Genomic DNA, 27,746 nt, shown 5'->3' with positions numbered 1-27,746 from the left:
TTTTGGAATTGACTTCACTCATGTAGATATTAACCCTTTCACTACAAGCTTGGTATAATACGCACAAATTCATCTACAAATTTGCACAAGTATTTGCACTATAATTTTTAATACAACATGTGTATCTTTACAAAATTTGGTAGACATTTAATAAATATTACAAGTATTTTGTACACAAAAAAATCAGAATTTTTAAAGAAATGTTTTTACTAAAGATTTATTTGTGAAAATAGTCTTTTTCCTTACTACTCTGAGTGCAAAGTGATTTCATGTTATGATTAAAAAAAAGTATTTTTCCTCCCAAAAATCTCAAATATTAATCTATAGAACCTTCTAAGTACATTTCAAATGTTTGTTTTCAGTAAAACATTATATTTTCTATGGTAACTGTGTGGGATCTGTCACTTATTTAACTTCTCGTATCCATCATAAAAAAAATTAGAAAATAAATATAAGTTATGCTTTTCTTTCATGCTAGAATGCTTGCTAATTATAACATGAAAATACAAATGTTTAGTCTAAGTAGCATAACCTAAATATTTCTTATTTCTTATTATACTTACCTTCCAATTATACCTAGCTAACATTACATAACTTGCACTGATGTGGTACATGTGCACTCAGGTCACAATATCCAGCAAGAAAAAACTGACCTTTAGTCTTCCCTGTCTTGGCTGTGTTTTAGTGGATTAGTATTTTGTAATATACAGTCACATTTCAATTATTATTCAATATATATATGTGTGTGTGTATAGGTTATAACTATTTAGAAATAATTTATGAAACTTACTTTTACTAAAATAAAGAACAATAAATCAAAAAGCAAATAATCATCTCTTCTATGACCTTTGTACTTGTTTGCTTCCAGATATAGATGGCTAGGCCTTTCAAATTTTTGAACATGGAAGATATCAAACCATTTTCTTTAGCTTTTATATACATAGTTTAATAACAAAAAACATCACAAATAACCACACTGACACCATTATAATTTATCAAGCTTAGTAACTATGATGTACTTACATTTTAAAAAATATGAAACTTTAAGCAGACGAAAGACACAATCTACTTTATTGAAATCTTGGATCAAAAAGACATAATAACCTTTTCAAATATTAAAATAGCTGAGAAAACAGCTCTGAGGATATTCTAATCTGTTGATAAGTTACTCACGTATATACTAAAGTACAAATATATAAGGGACTGTTTCAAAAAAAGGAAAGAAGTGATTAGTGCAGCTGTGTTTGATTCAGTACATATGTTGTATCTCAGCAATATAAAAAGATATAAGGACCTGATATTATATTCTAGCTTATAAATATTAGTAATTTAAGTTCATAATTTGTACAAAATTATAGACTTAGCATTTTGACATCACGTATATACACTGTCCTCAGTGTTAACATGGTATATTTCTACATAAATGTTAACATGAATGTTGCTACTACCTTTACATTTGAATATCTATGTTAATGGCTATAAAAATATTAATTTTTAATAACGAAAATAACCACTTTATTTTTATAAAGGAACTGTAGAAATATTAACATAGTATATAGTTAACAAAGAGTCATTAAACCTTCAAGGTTGTTCTAATATAACCAACCTAAGTGAAAATTTTAACACATTTTTCATTGTTCAGAAAATCTTTAATTCATTTCTTAAGCTGTTATAAAGAGCTTATGTTCACTACTATTCAAAGCAACTCATTCCATAACCAACCAACTAAAAAAAAATAAAACTGTCCTAATCAGAATCCAGTCTGTGTTATCCAAATTTTAAACTGTCATAAGAATATAGCACAAAGGAATTTATACTCTGATCTCTTGGATAATCTTGAAAACTTAGGACACGTATTATCTTTCTTTATTTGACAGAAAGTTAAAGATATTAACTATTCCCTTTCTGTTAATCCAAAGAGTCATCCCAGAAACGTTTCCAATAAATCAATACCATTTCTTCATCTCTGATATCAAAACAGTGTGTGATATCTCAAATAAGGCTTAACTAGTGATTCGTATAGAGAAATAATATTATCTCTTAACTTTTTAAAGTTTTTTCTCATAACACTGTAGAATTTCTCCCCTGCAGAAACACATTTAACTTGTATATAACTTCTTTGATAACTCGTATCATCACAAAGTTTAAATCTACACCAGTGAAATAATACTAAATTTAAACTAGGTTAGATATTTCACATGTACTCTTCAGTCTAATAGTGGTTTAAAGAGGACATTTAAAAAGTTGGAGCTAGTTTCCATTTAACTTTGGTATTATTCTCTTAGTTTGGATTTGAACTTTATTGTAAGTTACACAGTACTCTATATTTATCTATTAAAAATTCTCAAATCTTCAGATATCTTCCCACCCTCATTTGTTGTATAAAAAATGAAAGAAAGAGGGTTGCATATCTTTGACCCCCCAAGAAAAGAAACCTTGTCTAGCCATTGTGCTTTTAATTTGGATGTCTTTTTAATTACCATTAAGGAATTAACCCTTTTGCCATGGGTCAAAGGCCATGTCATTACATTTGTTGAGTTGCATTCAAAATTTTATCGAACTACTATTTTATGAATTTATGCCAACGAGTTTGGAATCAAATTGTAGATTATAATTCAAGCTTTAATATTATATATGAGTTAGTTTCTTAAAAATAAGTACACATCTAAATATTGATTTTAATGAGTCACATGGTATGTTGAATGCAGTATTATTTAAAATTAGACGTTTGTGATGTCAAATTATTAAGTCTATAGTTTAGTATGAACTCATATTACCAATATTGAAAAGTTAGAAATAAAATATGTACTTGATATCTTTTTTACTTTGCTGAGATATGGCTTGTGTACACAGTGGATCCATTCATCTCTTTCCACTTTTGGAAAAGGCCCCTTATATACAATTGATTCAATACCTCACATGTGAATAACCAATCAGCAGATTAGAATGGCCCCAGAGGGGTTTTCCTTGACATTTTAATATTTGAAAATGCTACAACATTAATTTGTTTCAATGAGGTAAGTGTTGTCTTTAGTATGTTAGAAATTTCATATTTTTTAGATCTAAATAAATCTTAGTTACTAAGCTTAATAAATTATAGTGGAATTATATGGTGTGTAGTTATTTATGAATTTCTGGTTCTTCACTTTTATATATATATAAAACTTAATTTTTTTTATATCCTCCATATGCAAAATTATAAAAGCCCTACAACCTACCATATTTTCCGCCTAATAAGCCAATTTCTGGCCCTAAATTTTGGACCTGATTTTTGGGGGTCGGCTTATACTTTGAAAATTACCATAGGCGGTAATTTTGTCCCATCAGCAAAGCACGTTAAGTGAAACGTTGTTTCTGGAATTTCATTGCTTACCTAATTACAGTGAGTGGAGCCAATAATGAATGACATATTGATTCCATCTCTGTCTCAATACGACACGTTCTGCTTTACTACAGAACGCCAATGATCACACACAACATGCATGCTGACGCTGAAATGAGACTAAGAAATCATTTTGAAGAAACTTGTCACTTTTTAAAAATGGCTTCAGCTTATTAGGCGGTAATAAGCAAAAACCCTCATTTTCAGAGCTGAAAATTGGCCTCGGCTTATTAACCGGAAAATACGGTATGTCCAGCAGCAACTGAATTCAAAGGTTGTAGCAGAAGAGATAATTGTTTGCTTTACTGCTTATTGTTCTATATTCTAAGAAAAATAAGTTTAATAATATACTTCTAAATAATAATAATAATCTCTATAGATATATTGTATAATAATTGAAATGTGAATGTATATTACAAATTACTAATCCACTAAAACACAGCCAAGACAGAGAAGACTTAAAAGTCAGTTTTCTTACTGAATACATGATCTAAGTACATGTGCAACTCATCAATGTAAGATATGTAATGTTAGGTAGGCAGGACTGCAAGGTCAGTATAACAAAAAATAATAAATATATATGTTCATATATAATGTTATGAGACTTAAACTACTTAGACTAAACATTTGTGGCCCAGCATGACCAGGTGGGTTAAGGCATTTAACTGACTCATAATCCGAGGGTATTGATTTCAAATCCCCATCACACCAAACATGCTCACCCTTTCAGCCATGGGGCATTATAATGTGATGGCCAATCCCACTATTTGTTGGTAAAAGAGTAGCCCAAGAGTTGGCGGTGGGTGGTGATGACTAGCTGCTTTCTCTCTAGTCTTACACTGCTAAATTAGGGACGACTGGCGCAGATAGCACTCGAGTAGCTTTGTGCAAATTTCAAAAATAAAAAAATAAACATTTGTATTTTCACGTTATAATTAGTAATCATTCTAGCATGAAAGAAAAGCATAACATGTTTATTTTCTAATTTTTTTTTTTATGACAGATATGAGAGGCTGGATAAGTGACAGATCCCACACAGTTAGACAAAATAAAATTGAATGTTTTGAAGAAAACAAACATTTGAAATGTACTTCGGAGATTTTAGAGTTTATGTTAGTAATATTTGAGATTTGTGAGATAACAAATAGATTTTTTATCATAACATGAAATCACTTTGCACACACACTAGTAATGAAACAGACTATTTTCACAAACAAATCTTCGGTAAAAATATTTCTTTAAAATAATCTGATTTTTGTATTCAAAATACTTGTAATCTTTACCAAATCTCTACTAACTTTGTGAAGATACACATGTTGTATCAATAGTTACAGCACAAATACTTAACATGTGCATATGTGTAGATGCATTCACCTATGAAATACCGAAATTGTGACAGGCTCCAAATAACGTGGTTATCTTTTCACAGATTAAAATGGCTGTAAAAACCTGAAGGGGGACATTTTAAACTGTTGATTAGTTATTCATATATCATATTTTGAAGTAAGTGTACGTAAAGGGCTGTTTTCAAAAATGGAAAGAGGTACAAGGAGCTACCGTGTTTGATTCACTACATAAGCCACATGCCAGCAAAATAAAAAGATATGCAGTTCTTATTTTATATTTTTGCTTGTTAATATGAGCAATTTGAGTTCCTAATTTATGGGAAACTATAGGCTTGGTATTTTGATATCACAAACATCTAATTTTAAACAGTATTGCATTCAACATACAATGTGACTCACTAAAATTAATATTTATATGTGTTCTTTTTATATTTATTTTTAAATTAAGAAATTAACTCATATATAACACTAAAGTTTGAATTATAAGTTACAATTTCATCACAAACTTATTCACATAAATTCATAACATAGCAGTTCAATAAAATTTTGAATACAAGTCAACAAAGAAGACAACATGGTCTTTGACTTGTCATTAATGGGTTAACAAAAATTTACCTCTACATTTTTAATAAAAAATTTATAAGTGGTGTTCACTAGTTAACATGTATCAATTAAATTAACAGAAATGTTAATAAAAACTTACAAGTAAAACTAAAGATTATATAATAATAAAGTGCGAACCACATTAAATGTAAATAAAAAAACTTCATGCACAAAAAATGACAAAATCTTTACTACATATTTCACCAACTCATTTTTGTATATGTTACCATCAATAAATAAAAATTTTATCTACAGTTTTGTCATTTTTTCTCATTAAACAGTAAATTTTGTGTACTTTCCAGCATTACAGTCTGAAAAATAATACTTCCTACCAGGACAAGGAGAAAACAAAAAGAATGGAAATGGAGTCACTACTATTTATCATTTCTTTAATACCTAATAATTACTGTATACGACTGATTAAGAGCCCTGTAGGTGGCACTCTTCGCTTTCTTTAGAAATCATCTGTAAATTCTTGACAGAAACGTAGTTTTTCGTTTCCCATTTTCCTTATCAGCACTAATTCTTAGGTGGAGTTTGTACAGATCAATGAAAGTTTGCCCTGTTTTTACAAACAAACAAGAAAACTTTCTCACATCTAGCATTTATGTGTCGTGTTACAAAAATAGACTTCACCACTTTCAATCTGGTGGATGAAAAGTTTCTGCCAATAACAAATAACTGCTTTTCTGACAGATATGTTTGTTACTTCTGAATATTTCATAGTTGAGTTGGCCTCCATATATCCTAATGCAGTTTCACAGGAACTTCTAACATCTTCATAGAGAGCTGGCTTTCTCTGACATGCTTTGCAAAGAATGGCTCAACTTTGTAACCAATTACCCTTTTTTTAAACTGATGTTTCCTGTCTTTGAAATTCAAATCCGAAACATCTGAAGAATTCAAAATTACATAGTGTCACATCTCCAGTTAACAAATCCTTGAATAAAGTAAATATGATTCTCTTCAAGCAACAAATGAATGAGACTTCAGATTGTACTTTCAAATTATAACTATCAAAAATGTGGGTACAACTGTTCAGAAATAATATATTTCCTTGATTCAAGTAACTTATAAAGTCTATCCTCTATCAACTAAATATTGTGGTGAATTAGTGATCACGTTTTATGTGCTATCTCATCTCCTTTGTAATTTTGGGCTACCTGCTGAGTCCAATTGAACCCCTGATTTTAGCATTGTAAATATGTAGACTTACTGCTGTACCAGCAGAAGAAGGAATCACCTGCGAACAAGTAGAACTACAATTTCTCTACCATTTTCCTCTCCAGATATTACCAACACACCTTAAACACTTACTACGCACATGACTTGTTTTTAATAGATTATTTTAAGTGTTTGTAAGATTGAGACACAAATTATTAGTAGAATAAAAGGGTCAGTAAAAGATGTCCAGCGTTTTACATAACACTGCAACAATTATGCCTATGTCATAAGAATTGGCCGGTCTGTATCTGAGATGCTATTTATATTAGCAACTTGTTGGACGACAACTATTATGGTGTTAGGAAAAGTGAGCAGTTATGTGTAGTTTCTTCACAATTTTTATTTTGTAACTTATAGTAAGGATTTTTTAATGCTGTTTTACTTAATGCCATTTATTATAAATTATTTTCCTCAATTAACAAGTTCATTATTCAGAAGGGTTGACAAACAAACAAAGTTTATTTTCAGGCACAATGATTGAGTCAGGAGGTAATTATCTTTATAAAAATTAATTATTAGGTCTTATTGGAACACAGTATAAAATTTGGTATCTTTATCTCAAAACGGATATACATATTTACTGGGAAAGATCCAGAAGATTACTAATATGAGTTCAGAAATAGAAGGATTACAATATTAAAGATAGTTTTAGATTACTTAAAGTTAATTTTCTCTTGATGTGATGATATTTGAAATTGACAGTATCTCCTTGGATATCAGTATGTTAAAAGCTTCTACTGTCTTAGTGCTACATTCTGAAGGATGAAAGTACACAAAGTTATCATTTGTAAAAATAGATATACTAAGTTCAAGTAAGTCAGTATTATTTTTCTGATAAAGTGATCACTGTTGGCATTAGTTTTACTACATGTAGAACTTTGAGGACAACCTTGAAGGATCAAAGAGCAATTGTTTCCTCCAGGTTAGGTCAGTATTAATATTACTTAATGTTGAAACGTAACTACAACTACTTTTAACACAACTTAATATCAAAATTGTTATATCACTAGTGTTAGGCCTAATCCTATCTTAGTAACAAAGCAACAGCACACATATATGGGGCTGCCACCTATCATATAGTACTATAGTATATTGCATCATTGGTATTTACTGTAACATAAACAATCTCTTTATTTTTAAACAGGATATATAAACACCTAATTTCTCTTTTTTTTTCCAGATCTTACGATACAAAAAGTCAAGCGCCATCTGCCTAATTTTAGCGCCATCTGGTCACTAAAGTATCGAGCCAACATGTTACCTTGAAGTTGAATGTAGGAGGACAGTTTGCCGTTAGAGCTTAAAAATGGCGCAGTGGCAGAGTACCTTGTGACTTTACATTATTATGCAAAATCATTTAGTATTCTTACAGGTAAACCAAAAAAAACATGACCTCGTTTTAAATAAATACAAGTTAAAAACCTCTAATTAGTGCCCAACTTACTTAAATTATCTTTCATTTCCTTCAACGAACAACAAAGCAAGTTAATCGTACTTGAAAACTGGCAACGTAATATGTACACCGTAGTTAGTCGTTGTTGAGAGAAAACTGCTGCCGCGAAACGTACTTTGAGGGTGGACCTATACTACTAGTATTACTTTCTTTACCTCAGTAAAACAGAACAAATTTAACTCAAACACAAACTGTAAATGAAACGTGCTTTTTTATTACATCTAATTAAGCAATAAATGAATGGGGAAAAAATGAAAAGTTATCTAAAAAAGCAATATCCTTACCTACTAATACAAGCTTTAACGCTTGAGGGCGTTGTTAGTTCAAAGCTTCCATGATGGCGGCAACACTTGAACTATTTCTACGCATGTCTTGACGTCATGGAAAATTAACGTGGATCGATTGTATACGTTGCAGTTGGCGCGAAGTCTTTGAGATATAAATTAGGAAAATATTTATTTCAAAAATAAATATTGCGTTTCCCATTCCAATATGTTTTTAAAAAAATTCAACAAACGAACTCGATAGTTGTATTCAGATTTCGTCATTAGTGGTGTGTCATCAACTGTGTGATTGCTGAAATGGAAAATCATGCTTGCACAAAATGACTTGTAAGTGAGCTTGCCTTGTAAATTTGATAGATAAAAGCAATTTTTTTTAAAGACAAAATTGTAATTTAACTGTACCAATTCATCTTAGGTAAAGAAAAAAGGAGATAGATTGAACAGATCCCAAAGTTATCGGAATTTTAATTTAAAACTAAAAATTTATCTTAAAGTTTTAGGAAATTCAGGAAGTTCATTATTCAAAAAAATCAATATTCGAAATTTTAATGTAACCTTACCAACCGATTAAAACGTTTTGTTTACATCCCCAAATGGCTAGAAATGATAGTGAATTTACATATTTGATAATTGTGGGCGGATCATACCAAAATATTCAATACCTTAATTACTGTTCAAAAAGGAATGGTGTTAGTTATTTAGCAAAATTAACTTATTTCATAAGAAACTAGGAAATAAGCCTCTTTTTTTTAAAAAAAAACAGAATTTAAATTATTGTAAATTGCGTGAGTAGGTTTCTATCATAAGCAATGCATATGAATATTGTTATTAATAATTAGTGTTTTTCTGTGTTAACCTGGTAGTTTACTCAATTGGATACCTACTGCATAATTCAAAATCAAATTAATTTCATTAGAAGACATTTATTACTGTTGCAGAAAAGCGCCATAATTCAGTATAGTTTTAAACGCCATCAAGTATGATTTAATTCAGGCCCAAAAATAATAATAAGAGCTAAGAGAAGGTGTGTAATATTGCAGTCAGGTTTAGCAGCAAATCTATTGTAATCTAGTGAAAACTATTATGAATATAATTGTTGATTATTTGTGGACGGCTATTTTTTTATCTTGGGTAATTCACATGTTTTCTCTACACTGTTTACTGGGAATATTGGCTAATCTATTTAGAGTGAACATCTTTTAAAATGTAATCTGTGCAATATTAAATCCTAATAATAAAGGAAATGTTCATGTCTCTTAACAATTTTTTATTACAGTTGTAATTTGTAATATGTAACAAATTAGTAGTTTCAAGAAGTACTTATATGTAAAACTCGAATTTGTTGCTCAAAATAAAAGTCAATTTTTTATTCCATATGATAGGTTATAATGTGTTTTTTATCATTTTGTTTTGCAATATAGTTACTATACCTTTTGAAAATTAAATTGTGAAACCATTGCATGTTCACCTCCTGCTAGTACAGTGGTAAGTCTATGGATTTTCAACACTAAAATCAGGGGTTTGATTCCCCTCAGTGGGCTCAACAGATAGCCCAATGTAGCTTTGCTATAAAAAAACACACACACACACACACACACACACACAGACCATGTTTTGTGAAAGATAATATTAGCAGTTCTTCGTACCCTGTGGATTCAGTGGGAAATATTGTAATGAACCTGAATCCTGTAGATTTAGGTGATATGTAAAAATACTGAATAATAAAAATAGGTAAAACACCATAACCAAACAAAGCTTTCTCTGGGGGTTTTATTACAGGAAGTCAAAAGTCAGATATGCAAACCTTTTTTTCATCTTTGGTAAATAAATAGTGGCAAGGTGTCTGAGATGTGGAGAGTAGCTTGAAGTTTTAAAGAGGATAATAATTACTTTAGGAATTAATGGTTGGTTAATCTTACTTCTTTGTAGAAAGTTTGGTAGAACAATTCAGTGAAATATGAATGAAAGTACTCATTGATTCACCAAATGGAAATCATGTTGTACTAATCTGTCAGTGGATGAAGAAAATGGTATGAATGTGATGTACTTCAAATTTAAAAAAAACTGATAACGAATTGTCACAAGAAAGATAAAAAAAAACACATGCTAGGGATTCAGTAAAGATAAGTTAATTGTTGGGTGATTCAATGGTATAAAGTGTAAGGTTGTTATTAATGAAGTCTAGCCAAACTGCTTTATTTTGTTCTTGTTAATAGTATACCTCGAGGGTTGTTTTGCCTATGCTGTTTACTATTTATACCAATAATATTGATTGAGGCATAATAAGTAACATTTGTTTTGATTGTATTAAACTCTAGCACTATTGAAGTTGTATTACTGAATCAATAGGATTGTTTGATAAGTTAGATATATAGCAAATGACCTTCATGTTAAATACAAGGCAATGAATTTTGGTTATCATCTGGATCACATGTTTAATGTAGAAGGAAATTAACTCTGTAACATGACTAAAGAAAAGTGTCTTGACATTATGAAATATGAAGTAATATTCATTTATTGTGAAAGGTTCAGAAAGAAAGCTTCCAGGGTTATCTCACAAGAAGAGGTTAAGATCTATCGATTTATTATCTTTTGAAAAGAATGTAAAAGATGTCTTCTCTTTATCTTCAGATAATCTTATAAATATACAGTTTAAGATGTGTTCTTCTAATACGATATCTGACTTATGAAATTACTAATCATCATAGTAGTGGAGATCGCAATTTTACTGGATTATGAGAAGAGGATATATGATTTACTTGAAAAGAAAGGGTAGGTTTATAATTCCTTCAGGGTTGGTGTGCAAGAACAACCATGAAGAACTAAACATTTTGTTAGGGTATGTGGAGTTGTCATTTTTCTTTATGTATATTTTTTATATATATCTGAACTTGTATTTTAAATTTTGAGTGTGAATTAGGCTTTAAACATTAATGGAATAAACATTGATAAGATCTTTTAAGAAATTATTTAGACATAATTTCATATAAATAATACTGCACTTTTTAATGTATATTCAAACATTTTATTCATTGGATTTATGATACTATCTTTGTTTTTCTAATTATTTCTTTACCACTTAAAATATTTTAAACAATATTTTAAAGACATTTTTAAGCTGTTTTTTTCATGTTGTAATTTACATGCTTACTAAAGGGTATGTGATGTTAATATTGAAAAGTGTGTTAAAGTTGGCTTAGAAATTCTAACAGTTTTTATATGAGAGAGTTGTTTCTGGCCAGTAAAGTGAAAGTCAATATTTTTGTTTTTACTAGTGGTGAATCATTCAGTGACTTGTTTTTCTTTACAGGATTATTCAGTTGTGAAGTTGTTCAAGTAAGTTTATTTTTATGTTGGAGTAGTGCAGTTAGGAATGCTGTAAAGGGAGCCTACAAGTTATCATACTGTTTAAAATATTAAGAGAAAATAAAGTGACTTGTGAACATTACATGGACTGTACACTGAATGATTTTTATTAAATAATTTTAAATTAACCTGGCAGTTTTTATTCCATATGATAGGTTATAATGTGTTTTTATCATTTTGTTTTGCAATATAGTTACTATACCTTTTGAAAATTAAATTGTGAAACCATTGCATGTTCACCTCCTGCTAGTACAGTGGTAAGTCTATGGATTTTCAACACTAAAATCAGGGGTTTGATTCCCCTCAGTGGGCTCAACAGATAGCCCAATGTAGCTTTGCTATAAGAAAACACACACACACACACACACACACACACAGACAGACCATGTTTTGTGAAAGATAATATTAGCAGTTCTTAGGTACCCTGTGGATTCAGTGGGAAATATTGTAATGAACCTGAATCCTGTAGATTTAGGTGATATGTAAAAATACTGAATAATAAAAATAGGTAAAACACCATAACCAAACAAAGCTTTCTCTGGGGGTTTTATTATAGGAAGTCAAAAGTCAGATATGCAAACCTTTCTTTCATCTTTGGTAAATAAATAGTGGCAAGGTGTCTGAGATGTGGAGAGTAGCTTGAAGTTTTAAAGAGGATAATAATTACTTTAGGAATTAATGGTTGGTTAATCTTACTTCTTTGTAGAAAGTTTGGTAGAACAATTCAGTGAAATATGAATGAAAGTACTCATTGATTCACCAAATGGAAATCATGTTGTACTAATCTGTCAGTGGATGAAGAAAATGGTATGAATGTGATGTACTTCAAATTTAAAAAAAAACTGATAACGAATTGTCACAAGAAAGATAAAAAAAACACATGCTAGGGATTCAGTAAAGATAAGTTAATTGTTGGGTGATTCAATGGTATAAAGTGTAAGGTTGTTATTAATGAAGTCTAGCCAAACTGCTTTATTTTGTTCTTGTTAATAGTATACCTCGAGGGTTGTTTTGCCTATGCTGTTTACTATTTATACCAATAATATTGATTGAGGCATAATAAGTAACATTTGTTTTGATTGTATTAAACTCTAGCACTATTGAAGTTGTATTACTGAATCAATAGGATTGTTTGATAAGTTAGATATATAGCAAATGACCTTCATGTTAAATACAAGGCAATGAATTTTGGTTATCATCTGGATCACATGTTTAATGTAGAAGGAAATTAACTCTGTAACATGACTAAAGAAAAGTGTCTTGACATTATGAAATATGAAGTAATATTCATTTATTGTGAAAGGCTCAGAAGAAAGCTTCCAGGGTTATCTCACAAGAAGAGGTTAAGATCTATCGATTTATTATCTTTTGAAAAGAATGTAAAAGATGTCTTCTCTTTATCTTCAGATAATCTTATAAATATACAGTTTAAGATGTGTTCTTCTAATACGATATCTGACTTATGAAATCAGTTATCATCATAGTAGTGGAGATCGCAATTTTACTGGATTATCAGAAGAGGATATATGATTTACTTGAAAAGAAAGGGTAGGGTTATAATTCCTTCAGGGTTGGTGTGCAAGAACAACCATGAAGAACTAAACATTTTGTTAGGGTATGTGGAGTTGTCATTTTTCTTTATGTATATTTTTTATATATATATCTGAACTTGTATTTTAAATTTTGAGTGTGAATTAGGCTTTAAACATTAATGGAATAAACATTGATAAGATCTTTTAAGAAATTATTTAGACATAATTTCATATAAATAATACTGCACTTTTTAATGTATATTCAAACATTTTATTCATTGGATGTATGATACTATCTTTGTTTTTCTAATTATTTCTTTACCACTTAAAATATTTTAAACAATATTTTAAAGACATTTTTAAGCTGTTTTTTTCATGTTGTAATTTACATGCTTGCTAAAGGGTATGTGATGTTAATATTGAAAAGTGTGTTAAAGTAGGCTTAGAAATTCTAACAGTTTTGATATGAGAGAGTTGTTTCTGGCCAGTAAAGTGAAAGTCAATATTTTTGTTTTTACTAGTGGTGAATCATTCAGTGACTTGTTTTTCTTTACAGGATTATTCAGTTGTGAAGTTGTTCAAGTAAGTTTATTTTTATGTTGGAGTAGTGCAGTTAGGAATGCTGTAAAGGGAGCCTACAAGTTATCATACTGTTTAAAATATTAAGAGAAAATAAAGTGACTTGTGAACATTACATGGACTGTACACTGAATGATTTTTATTAAATAATTTTAAATTAACCTGGCAGTAAAAGATTGTTATAATATTAGAAGTATTATTATTTTGGTCAAGAAAAAGTAGAACTTTTTATATACTGAAGTTGAATTTGAAAAGATGAGGTCAAATGGTTAGGATGAAGCATTGCATGTGATGATAAATTTAATAACAAAGGAGAAGTGAGAAGGAATTTAGAGAAACAACAATTAAGAAAAGATAGAAAAACAAAAGAAGGCTAGAAAGAATGAGATAGAAAATTAGAATGATAGGACAGGAATGAAGAAGTTAAAACAAGTACATACTGTTTAAAGAAGACATAAATTTGATTGGAAACAAGATATGTGAATCTAATGGAGTGGAGATATACAAAGAAAGAGCAGCGTTAACACTCGAAGTATACAGAAGCAGCGTTAACACTCGAAGTATACAGAAGCAGCGTTAACACTCGAAGTATACAGAGATGCTATAACGACAAAATTGAATAGGTAGAAAAGTAGATCAACAACAGAAAATGAATTATTACACTTGTAATATTTGTTAATTAGAAGTTATTTATTGTAATATATGAATCCTACTGTAAATTGTTTCTGTTCTATGAATACCTGATAATCTAATAGATGTATGCTTACACTGCAGCTGAGTCAAGTAAAAAACAAACTGGTGATGGTTTTTTTTTTATAATGGACCCATTGTCTACCATAAGTTGGAGGTGGCAAAGAAAGGTTTTGAGTGTCATGAGGAATGTTTAAAACAGTATTTCAAGACCAATGATGTTGCTAAAGGCAATCATTTGACAGTATATTTGAGTGTTACTGGTGCCAAAATGTATGCACCATTGAAAAATTTGTTGTTATCAGCAAAATCATCAACAAAAATCATATTCTGATCTAACAGCTGCAATGAAACTTTGTCACTCCTAAGCTGCTCGTTGTAGCTGTACAGTTTAAAGTTCCCTGCTGTACTGAACCTGACAGGGAAAGTATATTTGAATTTAGCACTGAAGGGGGAAAATTATCAAAAGATTGAGAGTTTGGTGCCTTTTTAAACAGGGCATTACAGGATCATTTATATGTGGTCTTTCATCACAAACTATTCAAAAAAATTGTTTCCTGAAATGGATTTGACTTACAATCATGCTTTAGAAATAGCTCTTGCAAGGGAAATAGTTGAGCACAACACACAGGATTTAAAGCAGCAAGGTACTATGGGTAACTTGCATTGAGTGTGGCAAAAGAAGTGACAGTGCTCAAGAAGAATCTGCAGAAGTCACAAATACTGACTTAGAAAAATGTAAACTTTGCACAATTCTATGAAACAAAGATGTAAATGAAAACAACATGAGAAAGCAAGTCCACACTGCACAAAACAAGAATATCATCCTTGAAAATGTTATTACAAGAAGAGTAAGTGTTATTTTTATAAAATGATGGGTCAGATACAAGCTTTGTATAAATATCAAGTTAATACAAACAAGCACAGGGCTACAAAGTATGTATTTCAAGACAATTCTGATACTGAGGAACTGTGCAACAATTTGTTTGGTTTCTGTTAGATTAGCTTGTCAAAATATGTCTATATTAAAACCAGTAATTGTATCAATTGAAGTCGAAAATAGTTTGATTCAGTTTGAATTGGATACAGTTGTGACAGTAATGATTATTTCTGAAGATATCTACCAAAAACAATCATCAAACTTTGTCAATGGCACACATTTCTTTGTTCCTATATATAAGAGATACTTCCTCTATTAAGCCAAGCTAATATGAATATTCATTATAATGAACAGTGCATCACAGAACTAACAGTAATTGTCAAGGTGCAAAATCAGCCAGCAGTTTTTAGGGTGTGATTTATTAGATCTCATCAAACTGAATTGGAACATGTTCAAGATGATAGATGTGTTTGTGAATTTTTGATGAGCAAATATAACAATTTATTCATTGGTGGTGTGGACTCTAAAGGGCATAGAGAAAAATCTTCAAGCAGTGCCAAAGTTTTACAAGCCTTGCTCACTGCTGTAGCCACGTGTTGAAGACAATTTGTTGCATTTGGAGAAATTGGAGTTGTAAGTAAAGTGATGCATTCAGAACTGGCTACTCTAGTTGTTTTGCTGAAATTGGATAAAACTGTTCATCTTTATGGTGACTACAAAGTGATCATCAACCAGTGCTTGGATGTAGATAAATACACACTACCTAATCCAGATTTGTTTGCTGCCTTAGTTGGTTGAAAATTTATTCCAATTTGGATATGAGCCAAGTTTATCATCAGCTAGTCATTAACAAAGATTCTTACAAGTACTTAACTATCAGCCAACACAGAGAGTTTTATTGGAACAGTTGATGGCCATTTGGTGTCATTAGCACCTCAGCTATTTTCCAGAATAAGATTGAGCAGATATTTCAGGGTCTTGAAGGCATCTTGTGTTACCTTGATGATATTCTGATTAGGGGATCAACATGAGATCAGCATTTACAATGTTCCAAGTCTGTTTTTAAATGCCTGCAGCACTACATTATTTGCCTTAAGCCTGGAAAATGTTAAATTATATAATCTGGTGTTGAATATCTAGAATATGAATGTTGCTGAAAATCTAAATCCAACCAGTGGTAAAGTGAAAGTCATTATCTGAGCTTGACAACTAACATCAGTAACATAAGTTTGATCTTTTCTTGAAATGGTCCAATATTATTCTAGCTTTTTGCCAAATTTATCGACCCATCTACGTTATTTGAACAAACTTTTGCAAAAACAAAAATGTTGGGCATGGACAGCAGAATGTAATAATGCATTTAACTTTGTTGAGAATTATCTGGTATTAGCTCAGTTGTTAATGCATTGTGACATCCAGTTGTCGATAAGTTTAGTGTATGATGCTTCATCTGTGGAGAAGAAGCAGTTATTTCACATGTAATGTCTGATGGAAGAGAATGATCCATTGCATTTGCATCGTGTTCCTTTAAGTTTTAGTGAAAAAACATTATGCACAACTGGACCAAGAGGTTCTCTTGTTAATATGTGGACATGAGACATTTCACAAATGCTTATATGGCCACTTTAGAAACCATTCATCAGTCATTGAGCAAGTTACTGGGACTAAAGACTGGAATGCTACCAATAGTTGCTGCTTGATTAAGAGATGGGCACAGATTCTGTCATCTCATCAGTATAACATTGATAATTAACGTTCTGAAACGACAGCAGTGCTGACTTGTTTTCATGACTTCTGTATCAAGAAGCTGTCATTTAAGGACATTAAAATTGTTACAAATAAAGATACTATGCTATCAGAAATGCTCAACTCCACTCTGAAGGGTTTGTCACTTCAAGCCAACACTCCTGAGTTAAGTCCATATTTCAACTACACAAAATTTGAGAAAAAAAATTTTCTTGAATCAGTAAATTATTATCTGAGTGGCCAGTGTTTTTACCTATGTCTTCTTTGACAGTCCAAGTCACAGTTTATTTTTATCTTACAAAATAACCAAGGAAACTGAGTTGGATAATGGTTTGCAACACCTTTCTGGTGAGTTTACCACATTTTATAGAGTAATGTAATCCAACAGTGTTTATCTATCATTGTACACTTTATACACTGACAGGTGTGTGTCCTGCAGAATTGTTCTTAAAGTGCAAATTAAACATGAGATTGACTTCAATTGATCCAATTTGGCGAAACCTGTTGACAACAAACAGCAGACTGGAAGCGGATGAATACCCACTTGTGTATCTTATCAGATAGTTCTAATGTGTAATTACCAAGCTCATCAACAGAAGTGGTACTCCCCAGTTATTGTTCATTGGATAGGGCCATTACCTAGTGTGGTTATGTTGGAGAAAATACCAGACACATTTGTATGCATCAGATTGTCCCATACAGTGGAGACTTCTGTACTCTGGAATCACATGAATCTATGTGGGAGTACAGACTCCTCTTATTACACCAGTTTGATACACATAAACTTGCATCACCGTTCACTGTTAAACTTACACCAGTTTGAGTTGTTTTTCTGCAAAATTTATCGCCAATGTCTTCACTTACTGCTCAGATGGCTTCTGACATATTAACTGCCTCTGCAGTCACCCCAGAGAGATGATCTCTGTTATGACAGAGTAAATCTCCTGATTGGAATCAGTATTGGTAATAAAGAATATAAACCTTGATTAACATTTCTTTATTTTTATAAAAGAGGAGGAAAGATGTAATATTTGTTAATTAGGAACTATTTATTGTAATATATGAACCCAACTGTAAATTGGTTCTGTTTTCAATAAATATCTTATGCTCTAATATGTGTGCTTACACTGCAACAGCGTAGAGTCAAGTGCACAACAAAACTAACTACATCTCTTTCTGCAAACTCCAGAGTATTAATCTAAAATATAATAGAAGAATCTGTTTGGTCAACACCTTTTACCAATACTGCTGCACAATCTTTGTGTGCAATATCTTTCTGTACTACTGCAATCATGTTACTTCCCATTTCAATTTCAGAATTTAACTGATCAGCTTATCAACCAATCAAAACAACCAACAAACTATGATAGGAATGAACCATAGGATGCATACTAATCTTTATATATTTAAAAACTGCCAGTAACTATTGGTGCTTTCTCTACCCATACCAGCCATTTTTAAACATATAATTTTCTGTACAAGTGGGTTTTCTCATCGTCACGGAATACTAATCTCTGTTTAAAATCATTTCTAAAGCAACCGAGTGTAATTATGAACAATAAAACTTGCAGAAGATTAGGAAAGGCTTGCCCAATTATCTTACCATGGGGATCCTTGTGAAATGTCCAATTTATAAATGTCATAAACAAAATTAGGCTGAAACAGAGTAGATGTACATCTGTAAAGGAAGCTCTGCAGTTGATGATGGAGCTAGAATCCATTCAAGTTGCATATAAACACCTCAAAGTTTCAGGATCATCAAATCAAGTAATATTGAAACATCAACTTCTGCTAACAGTTGACCAGAAGAATTAAAGACAACTAGTAGAAAGAAGACTTGGACAACTAGTGGTAAAGAATGGAGGGAATAAAACAAGGATAATTTGTGTTTCAGTTTTCACTCAAAACGATGTATTGCCAGAAACTGCAACCTAAAGTTTTTAGGTAGGTAGGTATTCAATGTTTATTGGCACAAAGCTACAAGGCTATATGTGTCAGACAAGATGTGGTACAGTATAGATATAGGGCAATTAAGGTAAAAAGTAAAATATGTAAAATTAGGAACTGCCAAGAAGACTGAAGCAAGAAGTACACCCTTGCTGACGGACACCTGAAGTTGGCCTTTCCAGTCCTTGGTTCACTTCAAAAGGAAAATAAAAACTAAAATGTGTAAAATTAAGACTTGCCAGGAAGACTGAAGCATAAAGAATGAATTTGTAGTCAGTCACCTGAAGTTGGCCTTTCCAGTCCTGGGTTCAAGTCAAAATAAAAATTGAAATGTGTAAAATAAATTGTGTTAAAACAGTAAATTGTGTAAAAGAAATCATGTTAAAACACTATGTAGTCCAATAAAAAAATTAAGACCAGTGGCTTTTAAAAATATAAAAACATGAGTGAGATGGGCAGTATCACCTATAACATGGGCCAAAGTACCTGCATTACAAATATCTTTAAAATGGTGTCGTAGTTCTAGGTTGTAACAACGGCATGATAACAAAATGTGGATGATTGTGATCTGAGTGCCACATAGACCACTTACTAGTGCAGCAGTTCCAGATAAAAGGAAGTGGTGGGTTAAGAAACTGTGACCAATGTGTAGCCTTACCAAAACAACCTCCTTTCTTCGATCCTTACCGAAGCAAGAGGGCCAAAGACCAAGAGAAGGTTTGATTTGAAAAAGCTTGTTATTGTGTTGCTCATTCCAGGTTGCCTGCCATCTGGTGTACAGTCTGGATTTGATAACTGGACCATAGTCCATGTATGGAATGGGTACTGGGATGATAGATCCATAACAGACAGACTTTGCTGCTCTGTCAGCCAGCTCATTCCCACAAATACCAACATGACCTGGTATCCAAAAGAATTGGATGGAGACAGATGAGAGAGAAAGATGGGCCAATTTGTTTTCGCTATTGATGAGAAGAGGGTGGTGACTATCATGGAATGATTCCAGGGCCAATAGACAGTTGAGTGAGTCCGTATATATATTGTACAATTTGTATATTGCATTATTTCAATATGATTTAGGGCAAGAGAGATGGCATACAATTTGGCAGTGAAAACAGAAACTATAGGGGAGTCTGTGTGCCACAATCAAACTGTAACAAACCATGGCTGAGCCCACTGAGTCACCCAATTTGGAACCATCTGTGTATAGAGGAATGGATGGATCACATGAAAGATTTTCAAAGTTTTAGGTTATGAGGCTAACAGAAAGAGCTAACTGTTACATATGTGGGAAACCTTGCTATGGGAATCAAAAATGGGGAATCAACAGCTGTTGTGACATCAAGGGGACAGTACCCCAGTGATAAGTCTTTGAGCCCAACCAGATTGAAGGAAAAATCAAGGGCTAATGAAACACAAGGAAACAGCAGCTAGCTGCACTTAAAGGGTAAAGTTCTGTTGAGAATACATCAACTGCTCCAAATGAATTAAAAATCTCATTGCTTAAAGAAACCAGTCCATGAATTTATTAATGGAAAGCCTTTGGTATATTGGCATACAGCAAGAACAGTTTGACCCAGTTTGGTAATGTAAGGTGAGAAACTCTCTCCAGATATGAAAAAAGAATTGATGCAAACAGAAAGTGGACATAATATTCTATAACAGGAAAGTGGACATAATGCTCTACAACGGGAAAGTGGACGTAATGCTCTACAACGGGAAAGTGGACGTAATGCTCTACAACGGGAAAGTGGACGTAATGCTCTACAACGGGAAAGTGGGCGTAATGTTCTACAATGGGAAAGTGGACGTAATGTTCTACAACGGGAAAGTGGACATAATATTCTACAACGGGAAAGTGGACATAATATTCTACAACGGGAAAGTGGACGTAATGTTCTACAACGGGAAAGTGGACATAATATTCTACAATGGAAAAGTGGACGTAATGTTCTACAACGGGAAAGTGGACGTAATGTTCTACAACGGGAAAGTGGACGTAATGTTCTACAACGGGAAAGTGGACGTAATGTTCTACAACGGGAAAGTGGACGTAATGTTCTACAACGGGAAAGTGGACGTAATGTTCTACAACGGGAAAGTGGGCGTAATGTTCTACAACGGAAAGTGGGCGTAATGCTCTACAACGGGAAAGTGGACGTAATGCTCTACAACGGGAAAGTGGACGTAATGCTCTACAACGGGAAAGTGGACGTAATGCTCTACAACGGGAAAGTGGACGTAATGCTCTACAACGGGAAAGTGGACGTAATGCTCTACAACGGGAAAGTGGACGTAATGCTCTACAACGGGAAAGTGGACGTAATGTTCTACAACAGGAAAATTAGAAGCTTCTTTTTTTTTTTGTCAAGAAACATCTCTGCATATCATTGTGTATGGGAAATTGATATTAGGAAAGAGTGTATATTGGTAACTGATATTAATTGGAGACATGGATGCAAGGTCAGGTTGTTACCAGGAAATCCCTGTGTAATATATGATAATACTACTCCAGAGACTAAGCTTTCTATGACAACAAGGAGAGCAGTTATTTTACAACTACGAAAGGAAACACTCATACCAGGATTTGTTAAAAATAAATTTACATCTCCAGAATCTGGGCTTGGCTGTAATAGAAACAAACACACCAGCATGTTCCTAATGCATTAATGATTGGTTGAATTCTTGTTGTTCTGAAGAATAAAGATGTCATTATTAGGATGATGATTTCCAGAACACGACAAATAAAATTTAAATGAAACCTTAAGTGCAAGGATGTGTGGGTAGCACATCCACATCAAACAACATCAGAAGTATCTGAGGAAAAATGTGGGAAGTATGATATCAAATCCTCACATAAGGACAACTTACAAACTCACAAGAGCTGGGTAATCAGTGTCAGAGATTACAAACTCGCTCATGGAATATCAAGATACCTTCTCCAGTGAACCTCGGTACTTTGGATGAAAAAATGAAATGCCTGAAAACTTTGGGATCCAGTACGTTAGCTAGTCAGACAACTTCAATTTGCAAAATGGGCTAAGGCTTTTAAAGAGGTGGTTGTGATGAAGGAACAAACAGTAATGAAATCTATTACTAGTCCACAGACATCATCCATGGTACTATGAAAAAAAAGGATGGATCTACAAGAGTTTGCATAGACACAATAGTAAGAATTATCTCAAGTATTGACACAGACACAATAGTAATAGGTACCTCAAGTATTGACAACTGGAAGGTGAATAAAGTTGTACAAAGAAGGGTACCTGACAAATACCAAGAATGGACTCAGCTTTGGACACTGTATCTGGGTTGAAATGATTTTCAACATTGAATCGTAAGAGTGGATATTGACAAGTGCAACTCAACAAAGCAAAAGAAAAGAAGACAACCCTTACAGCAGAAAATGTGGCAAGTTGTCTTGTTACTATTTGGATCAGGTAATGCTCCAACTAGATTTCAATGATTAATAGAGAGGAACATCATACTTATCTACTTGGATGGTGTAATCAAACATAGGAATACCTTTGGTAAGGCTTATGAGAAGCTTTAAAAGGTTCTGAAATGGTTGAGGAATGATGACCGTAATCTTAATACCAAGAAGTGTGATTTATTCAAAGAAAATTTGAGTTTTCTGTGACAATATAGATAATTTTCTACAGGTCTATTGAAAAATTAACTTTCTAGAATTGGACAACATCAGGGGACATGCATGAGGCAGGAGTTTTTCTTGAACTGTACTCTTGTTATCACTGTTTTGTAAAATCATTTTCTGACAGCTCACTCTTCACAAATTACTCAAAGACAAATATATTTTGATGGACAGCTGATTGTGACAGACAATTCAACAAACTGAAGAAAGAATTGACCACTACTTTGGTATTGACATGTCCAATGCTGGAAGATCTACTCATTTTGGATATAGATGGTTGTGATTTTGCAGTGGGAAATGTTTATGTAATAAGTACAATATGGAAATGAACGTGTAATTATTGCCTACCATAGCAAAGCAGTAACTGCCACCAAAAGGAGGTATTGTACAATTCAAAACTACTAAGTGTAGTTCAAACTCTTTAGTTATTTCTCTTTCATATCAACAAAGGTTTACTTCCTGGACAGGTCATGCAGCATTCAAGTGGCTGGTGAACTTTAATAATCTAGAAGGCTAAATTATTAGATGGCTCTAGAAACTTCAGTAGGACATTGTGCATCACCCTGAATAGAACCATGAAAGTGCTGACACATTTTCTCAAAGACCATACATTAACTTTCACTACTGACTCAGTAGATTACACCTATTGTGTTAACCCGAAAGTAACCATACAATAATTTGTAACACGTTTGTTGTATTTTCACAAATTATGTCAGTATTTTAATAAATGTTAGTCTTTTTGTAGACAAAAAAATCAGAATTTTTAATGAAGTATTTTTATTCAAAATTGTTTCATAAATATATATAATCAGAGTGTTGACTGATTTGAGTGCAAAGTGATTTTTCTGGTTACGATTTAAAATATTTTTTCCATCCAGAAGTTTTGAAATTTCATTTGCATAATCTTTAACCGTTAAACAGCAGTCATTATCAGTTGATGCTGCTACTTACAACATTCCTACTGTTCAAGGGTTAAAACATCCTAATTATATACCAAGCATTTTGTGTTGGTTTTTCCCCAAATATACTATATTCTTTTATCTTCTCTAACTATACAGAAGCTGTCAATTGGAACAACTTTGTAATCACCATAAAACTTTAAAGGTTGAAAGATGTGAAATAAGAATACTGTTCTGTCCTCTTTTAGTATTGACCAAAGAGTTCCAGAGTACTTCTGCTGAGAGCATCTGGTTACCATTTCCTGTATTTATTTTACCATTAGCAACTGAAATAGAGACCTGTTGACCATAAAGTAAGAAATAATTGTTCCTGCCAATGAGACTGTTTATATGACACTGTAATACAACACTATGGATAGCAACTAGACTTGCATAATGCAATGTCAGGACATTTTTTATTGAATTTATTATAATTCTAGTTGTAACAACAAAGTGAGAAAGGATTCATTGGTTTGTTTATAGTATAGTGGTCGCAACAAGAGTTGTTTAAAATAATAAAAGTGTGGGAAAATTTTTATACGACTTTGTAGAAAGGAGGTTTGGCCCAATCCAATAGACTTGGTAGGTATTTAGATGTTAATTATCTTTTCAGGGTGGTTGGAATTTAGTGATATATGTGTGTAAATAAAAAAAGTGTAAGTGCTTATGAACATATATATAGACACATACATATACACACATTATTACTGTTTGCTCAAAAACACTTAATTTTTAGTTATTTTTCTTCAAACACTGAATAATAAATCATTTGTATCAAACAATTTATAGTATTTATGATGTTATGAAATTGACTTGCACCTGTACGTCTTAGTTGCTAAGCCTCATTTATTCTCCCAAGTGAAGAAGGAAGACAAATTCATTGTTTGTAAATTTGAAAGAAGCACTTTAGAAAAACAAAAATGGTAATACTGTGATGGTTTGTGTAAAACCACTGTCATTATTCTGGCTTTTTATCTGAGGTGTATGTAGGTTAAACAACTCATTCCTGTTCAGAGTAGTGACTTAGTTAACAGACTTTCCATTTTCCAGTGAAATTACAAGGCTTTTCTTCAAGCCAATTAGAAACACGTGTCAGATTTAAGTAGTTTGTAGTGTGCCATTTCTTGTAGACATTTCCTTAATCAAACTAACCATGAGTAAAGAATAGAGTAGTGGGTAGGACAACTGTGGTGAGTTTCCAAAATATGTTGATATATCATCAAATCAAAAAGATAGGAGGTTCCTAATTATATTGTAGCTTATAAATATGTTAAATATGAGTTAAACACTACAGACTTTGTATGGTAGGTGTAGTAAATTATAAACAGAGCAATAAGAGAAGATGTCATGTGATACACAAAAAAGCATATTTAGTGTTTGTTTTTTAATAGTTTCTTTTGAATTATGAAATTAAAATACATATATTCATTCAGTTATAGGGCAATCTTGATTATAAGGTAACCCCCATTTTCATAAACCATGGTAAAAAAAATTGAGTACCATAATGTTTTTACTTCTGCAGAATGTGACTGAACAGCCTGCAGGTGGGTTAGTGATGACCTTGAATTAACATCTGGCTCACATGCATAGAGGGATGCTATCTGGACATTTTGGAATCTGGCAGGCTAGAGTAGAGGAAGGGGCTTATGGTCACCTCCAATTATAAGGCAACTGTGAATTTGACAACCTAATTATTAATCAAAAAAACATTGCTTTGTAATCAGGCTAACAGTGTAGTTTTAAATTACAAAATATGATGGTAATTTTGTTGATATATAATGATAATAAAATTTTTTAAATTTTCAAAATACTTCTCTCTAAAATATCGTCCCACAAACAATTTAACCTATCCATATGGAGAGGGTTAGTTGTAGATTAAAAGGCCACATAACTAGGGACTGTAGATGCCTCCCAAAATCTGAAAATATGAAAGCCCTAAGGGCTAGACCTTTTAAAAGTTTGTGAAAAACACTGGAAAACCAGTATTTCCTAGTGGAGTGAAATGATAGTAGTTCTGTGTGGTATGAAATAACAGATTGAGTGTTAATAATGTTTGCAAAGTTATTCCAGTAGTTACCAGAATAAGGTACAGAATGTTAGTTGTTTCTTGACACAAGTCATCGATCTTCTCTGCTAAATGTAAACTGAGTTAAGAAAAACCTGAAATTATTGAATAATGTATAGAAGGGCATTTAGAAACATTCCACCACTTTTGTGACAGAACATCCTGTTTAAACACTCTGTAAATGTGGTGTTTAAATAACGTATAGAAGGGCATTTAAAAACATTCCACCACTTTTGTGACAGAACATCCTGTTTAAACACTTTGTAAATGTGGTGTTTAAATAATGTATAGAAGGGCATTTAAAAACATTCCACCACTTTTGTGACAGAACATCCTGTTTAAACACTTTGTAAATGTGGTGTTTAAATAACGTATAGAAGGGCATTTAGAAACATTCCACCACTTCTGTGACAGGACATCCTGTTTTAACACTTTGTAAATGTGGTGATTAAATAACGTATAGAAGGGCATTTAGAAACATTACACCACTTCTGTGACAGGACACCCTGTTTAAACACTTTGTAAATGTGGTGTTTAAATAACGTATAGAAGGGCATTTAGAAACATTCCACCACTTCTGTGACAGAACATCCTGTTTAAACACTTTGTAAATGTGGTGTTTAAATAATGTATAGAAGGGCATTTAGAAACATTCCACCACTTTTGTGACAGGACATCCTGTTTAAACACTTTGTAAATGTGGTGTTTAAATAACGTATAGAAGGGCATTTAGAAACATTCCACCACTTTTGTGACAGGACATCCTGTTTAAACACTTTGTAAATGTGGTGTTTAAATAATGTGCAGAAGGGCATTTAAAAACATTCCACCACTTCTGTGACAGGACATCCTGTTTAAACACTTTGTAAATGTGGTGTTTAAATAACGTATAGAAGGGCATTTAGAAACATTCCACCACTTCTGTGACAGAACATCCTGTTTAAACACTTTGTAAATGTGGTGTTTAAATAATGTATAGAAGGGCATTTAGAAACATTCCACCACTTCTGTGACAGGACATCCTGTTTTAACACTTTGTAAATGTGGTGATTAAATAACGTATAGAAGGGCATTTAGAAACATTACACCACTTCTGTGACAGGACACCCTGTTTAAACACTTTGTAAATGTGGTGTTTAAATAACGTATAGAAGGGCATTTAGAAACATTCCACCACTTCTGTGACAGAACATCCTGTTTAAACACTTTGTAAATGTGGTGTTTAAATAATGTATAGAAGGGCATTTAGAAACATTCCACCACTTTTGTGACAGGACATCCTGTTTAAACACTTTGTAAATGTGGTGTTTAAATAACGTATAGAAGGGCATTTAGAAACATTCCACCACTTTTGTGACAGGACATCCTGTTTAAACACTTTGTAAATGTGGTGTTTAAATAATGTGCAGAAGGGCATTTAAAACATTCCACCACTTCTGTGACAGGACATCCTGTTTAAACACTTTGTAAATGTGGTGTTTAAATAACGATATAGAAGGGCATTTAGAAACATTCCACCACTTCTGTGACAGAACATCCTGTTTAAACACTTTGTAAATGTGGTGTTTAAATAATGTATAGAAGGGCATTTAGAAACATTCCACCACTTTTGTGACAGGACATCCTGTTTAAACGCTTTGTAAATGTGGTGTTTAAATAACGATAGAAGGGCATTTAGAAACATTCCACCACTTTTGTGACAGGACATCCTGTTTAAACACTTTGTAAATGTGGTGTTTAAATAATGTGCAGAAGGGCATTTAAAAACATTCCACCACTTCTGTGACAGGACATCCTGTTTAAACATTTTGTAAATGGGGTGTTTAAATAATGTGCAGAAGGGCATTTAGAAACATTCCACCACTTTTGTGACAGGACATCCTGTTTAAACACTTTGTAAATGGGGTGTTTAAATAATGTGCAGAAGGGCATTTAGAAACATTCCACCACTTCTGTGACAGGACACCCTGTTTAAACACTTTGTAAATGTGGTGTTTAAATAATGTATAGAAGGGCATTTAGAAACATTCCACCACTTCTGTGACAGGACATCCTGTTT

General features: G+C 32.3%; 1 protein-coding gene and 1 long non-coding RNA gene across 14 annotated transcripts in view; one reads left to right on the top strand and one right to left on the bottom strand.

Annotated features, from left to right (window-relative positions):
* The window catches only part of LOC143231703 (uncharacterized), a 46,248-nt gene extending 37,818 nt beyond the window's left edge, over nucleotides 1-8,430 (bottom strand). For 6 of the 11 annotated variants that reach the window (XR_013017117.1, XM_076466299.1, XM_076466302.1 and 3 more), the window contains exon 1: nucleotides 8,293-8,430. The gene's annotated coding sequence lies outside the window, so the exon portion shown is untranslated. Of the gene's footprint in view, nucleotides 1-7,712; nucleotides 7,789-7,999; nucleotides 8,138-8,292 lie in introns of those variants that run through there. The other 5 variants (XM_076466300.1, XM_076466303.1, XM_076466305.1 and 2 more) reach the window with 2 other exon arrangements.
* LOC143231705 (uncharacterized) overlaps nucleotides 1-25,430 on the top strand; it is a 29,429-nt gene extending 3,999 nt beyond the window's left edge. Inside the window, exons 1-6 of one of the 3 annotated variants that reach the window (XR_013017121.1) lie at nucleotides 7,362-7,482; nucleotides 7,736-8,619; nucleotides 13,143-13,273; nucleotides 13,747-13,772; nucleotides 23,832-23,936; nucleotides 25,145-25,430. This is a non-coding gene — a long non-coding RNA (uncharacterized LOC143231705). Of the gene's footprint in view, nucleotides 1-7,361; nucleotides 7,483-7,735; nucleotides 8,620-13,130; nucleotides 13,274-13,746; nucleotides 13,773-23,831; nucleotides 23,937-25,144 lie in introns of those variants that run through there. The other 2 variants (XR_013017119.1, XR_013017120.1) reach the window with 2 other exon arrangements.
* The last annotated feature ends 2,316 nt before the right edge of the window (nucleotides 25,431-27,746 follow it).

The sequence above is a fragment of the Tachypleus tridentatus genome, chromosome 11, assembly GCF_004210375.1.
Source record: "Tachypleus tridentatus isolate NWPU-2018 chromosome 11, ASM421037v1, whole genome shotgun sequence".
Lineage (NCBI taxonomy): Eukaryota > Metazoa > Arthropoda > Merostomata > Xiphosura > Limulidae > Tachypleus > Tachypleus tridentatus.
The sequence above is the reverse complement of the archived record's forward strand: the minus strand, read 5'-3'. Positions and strand labels throughout refer to the sequence as shown.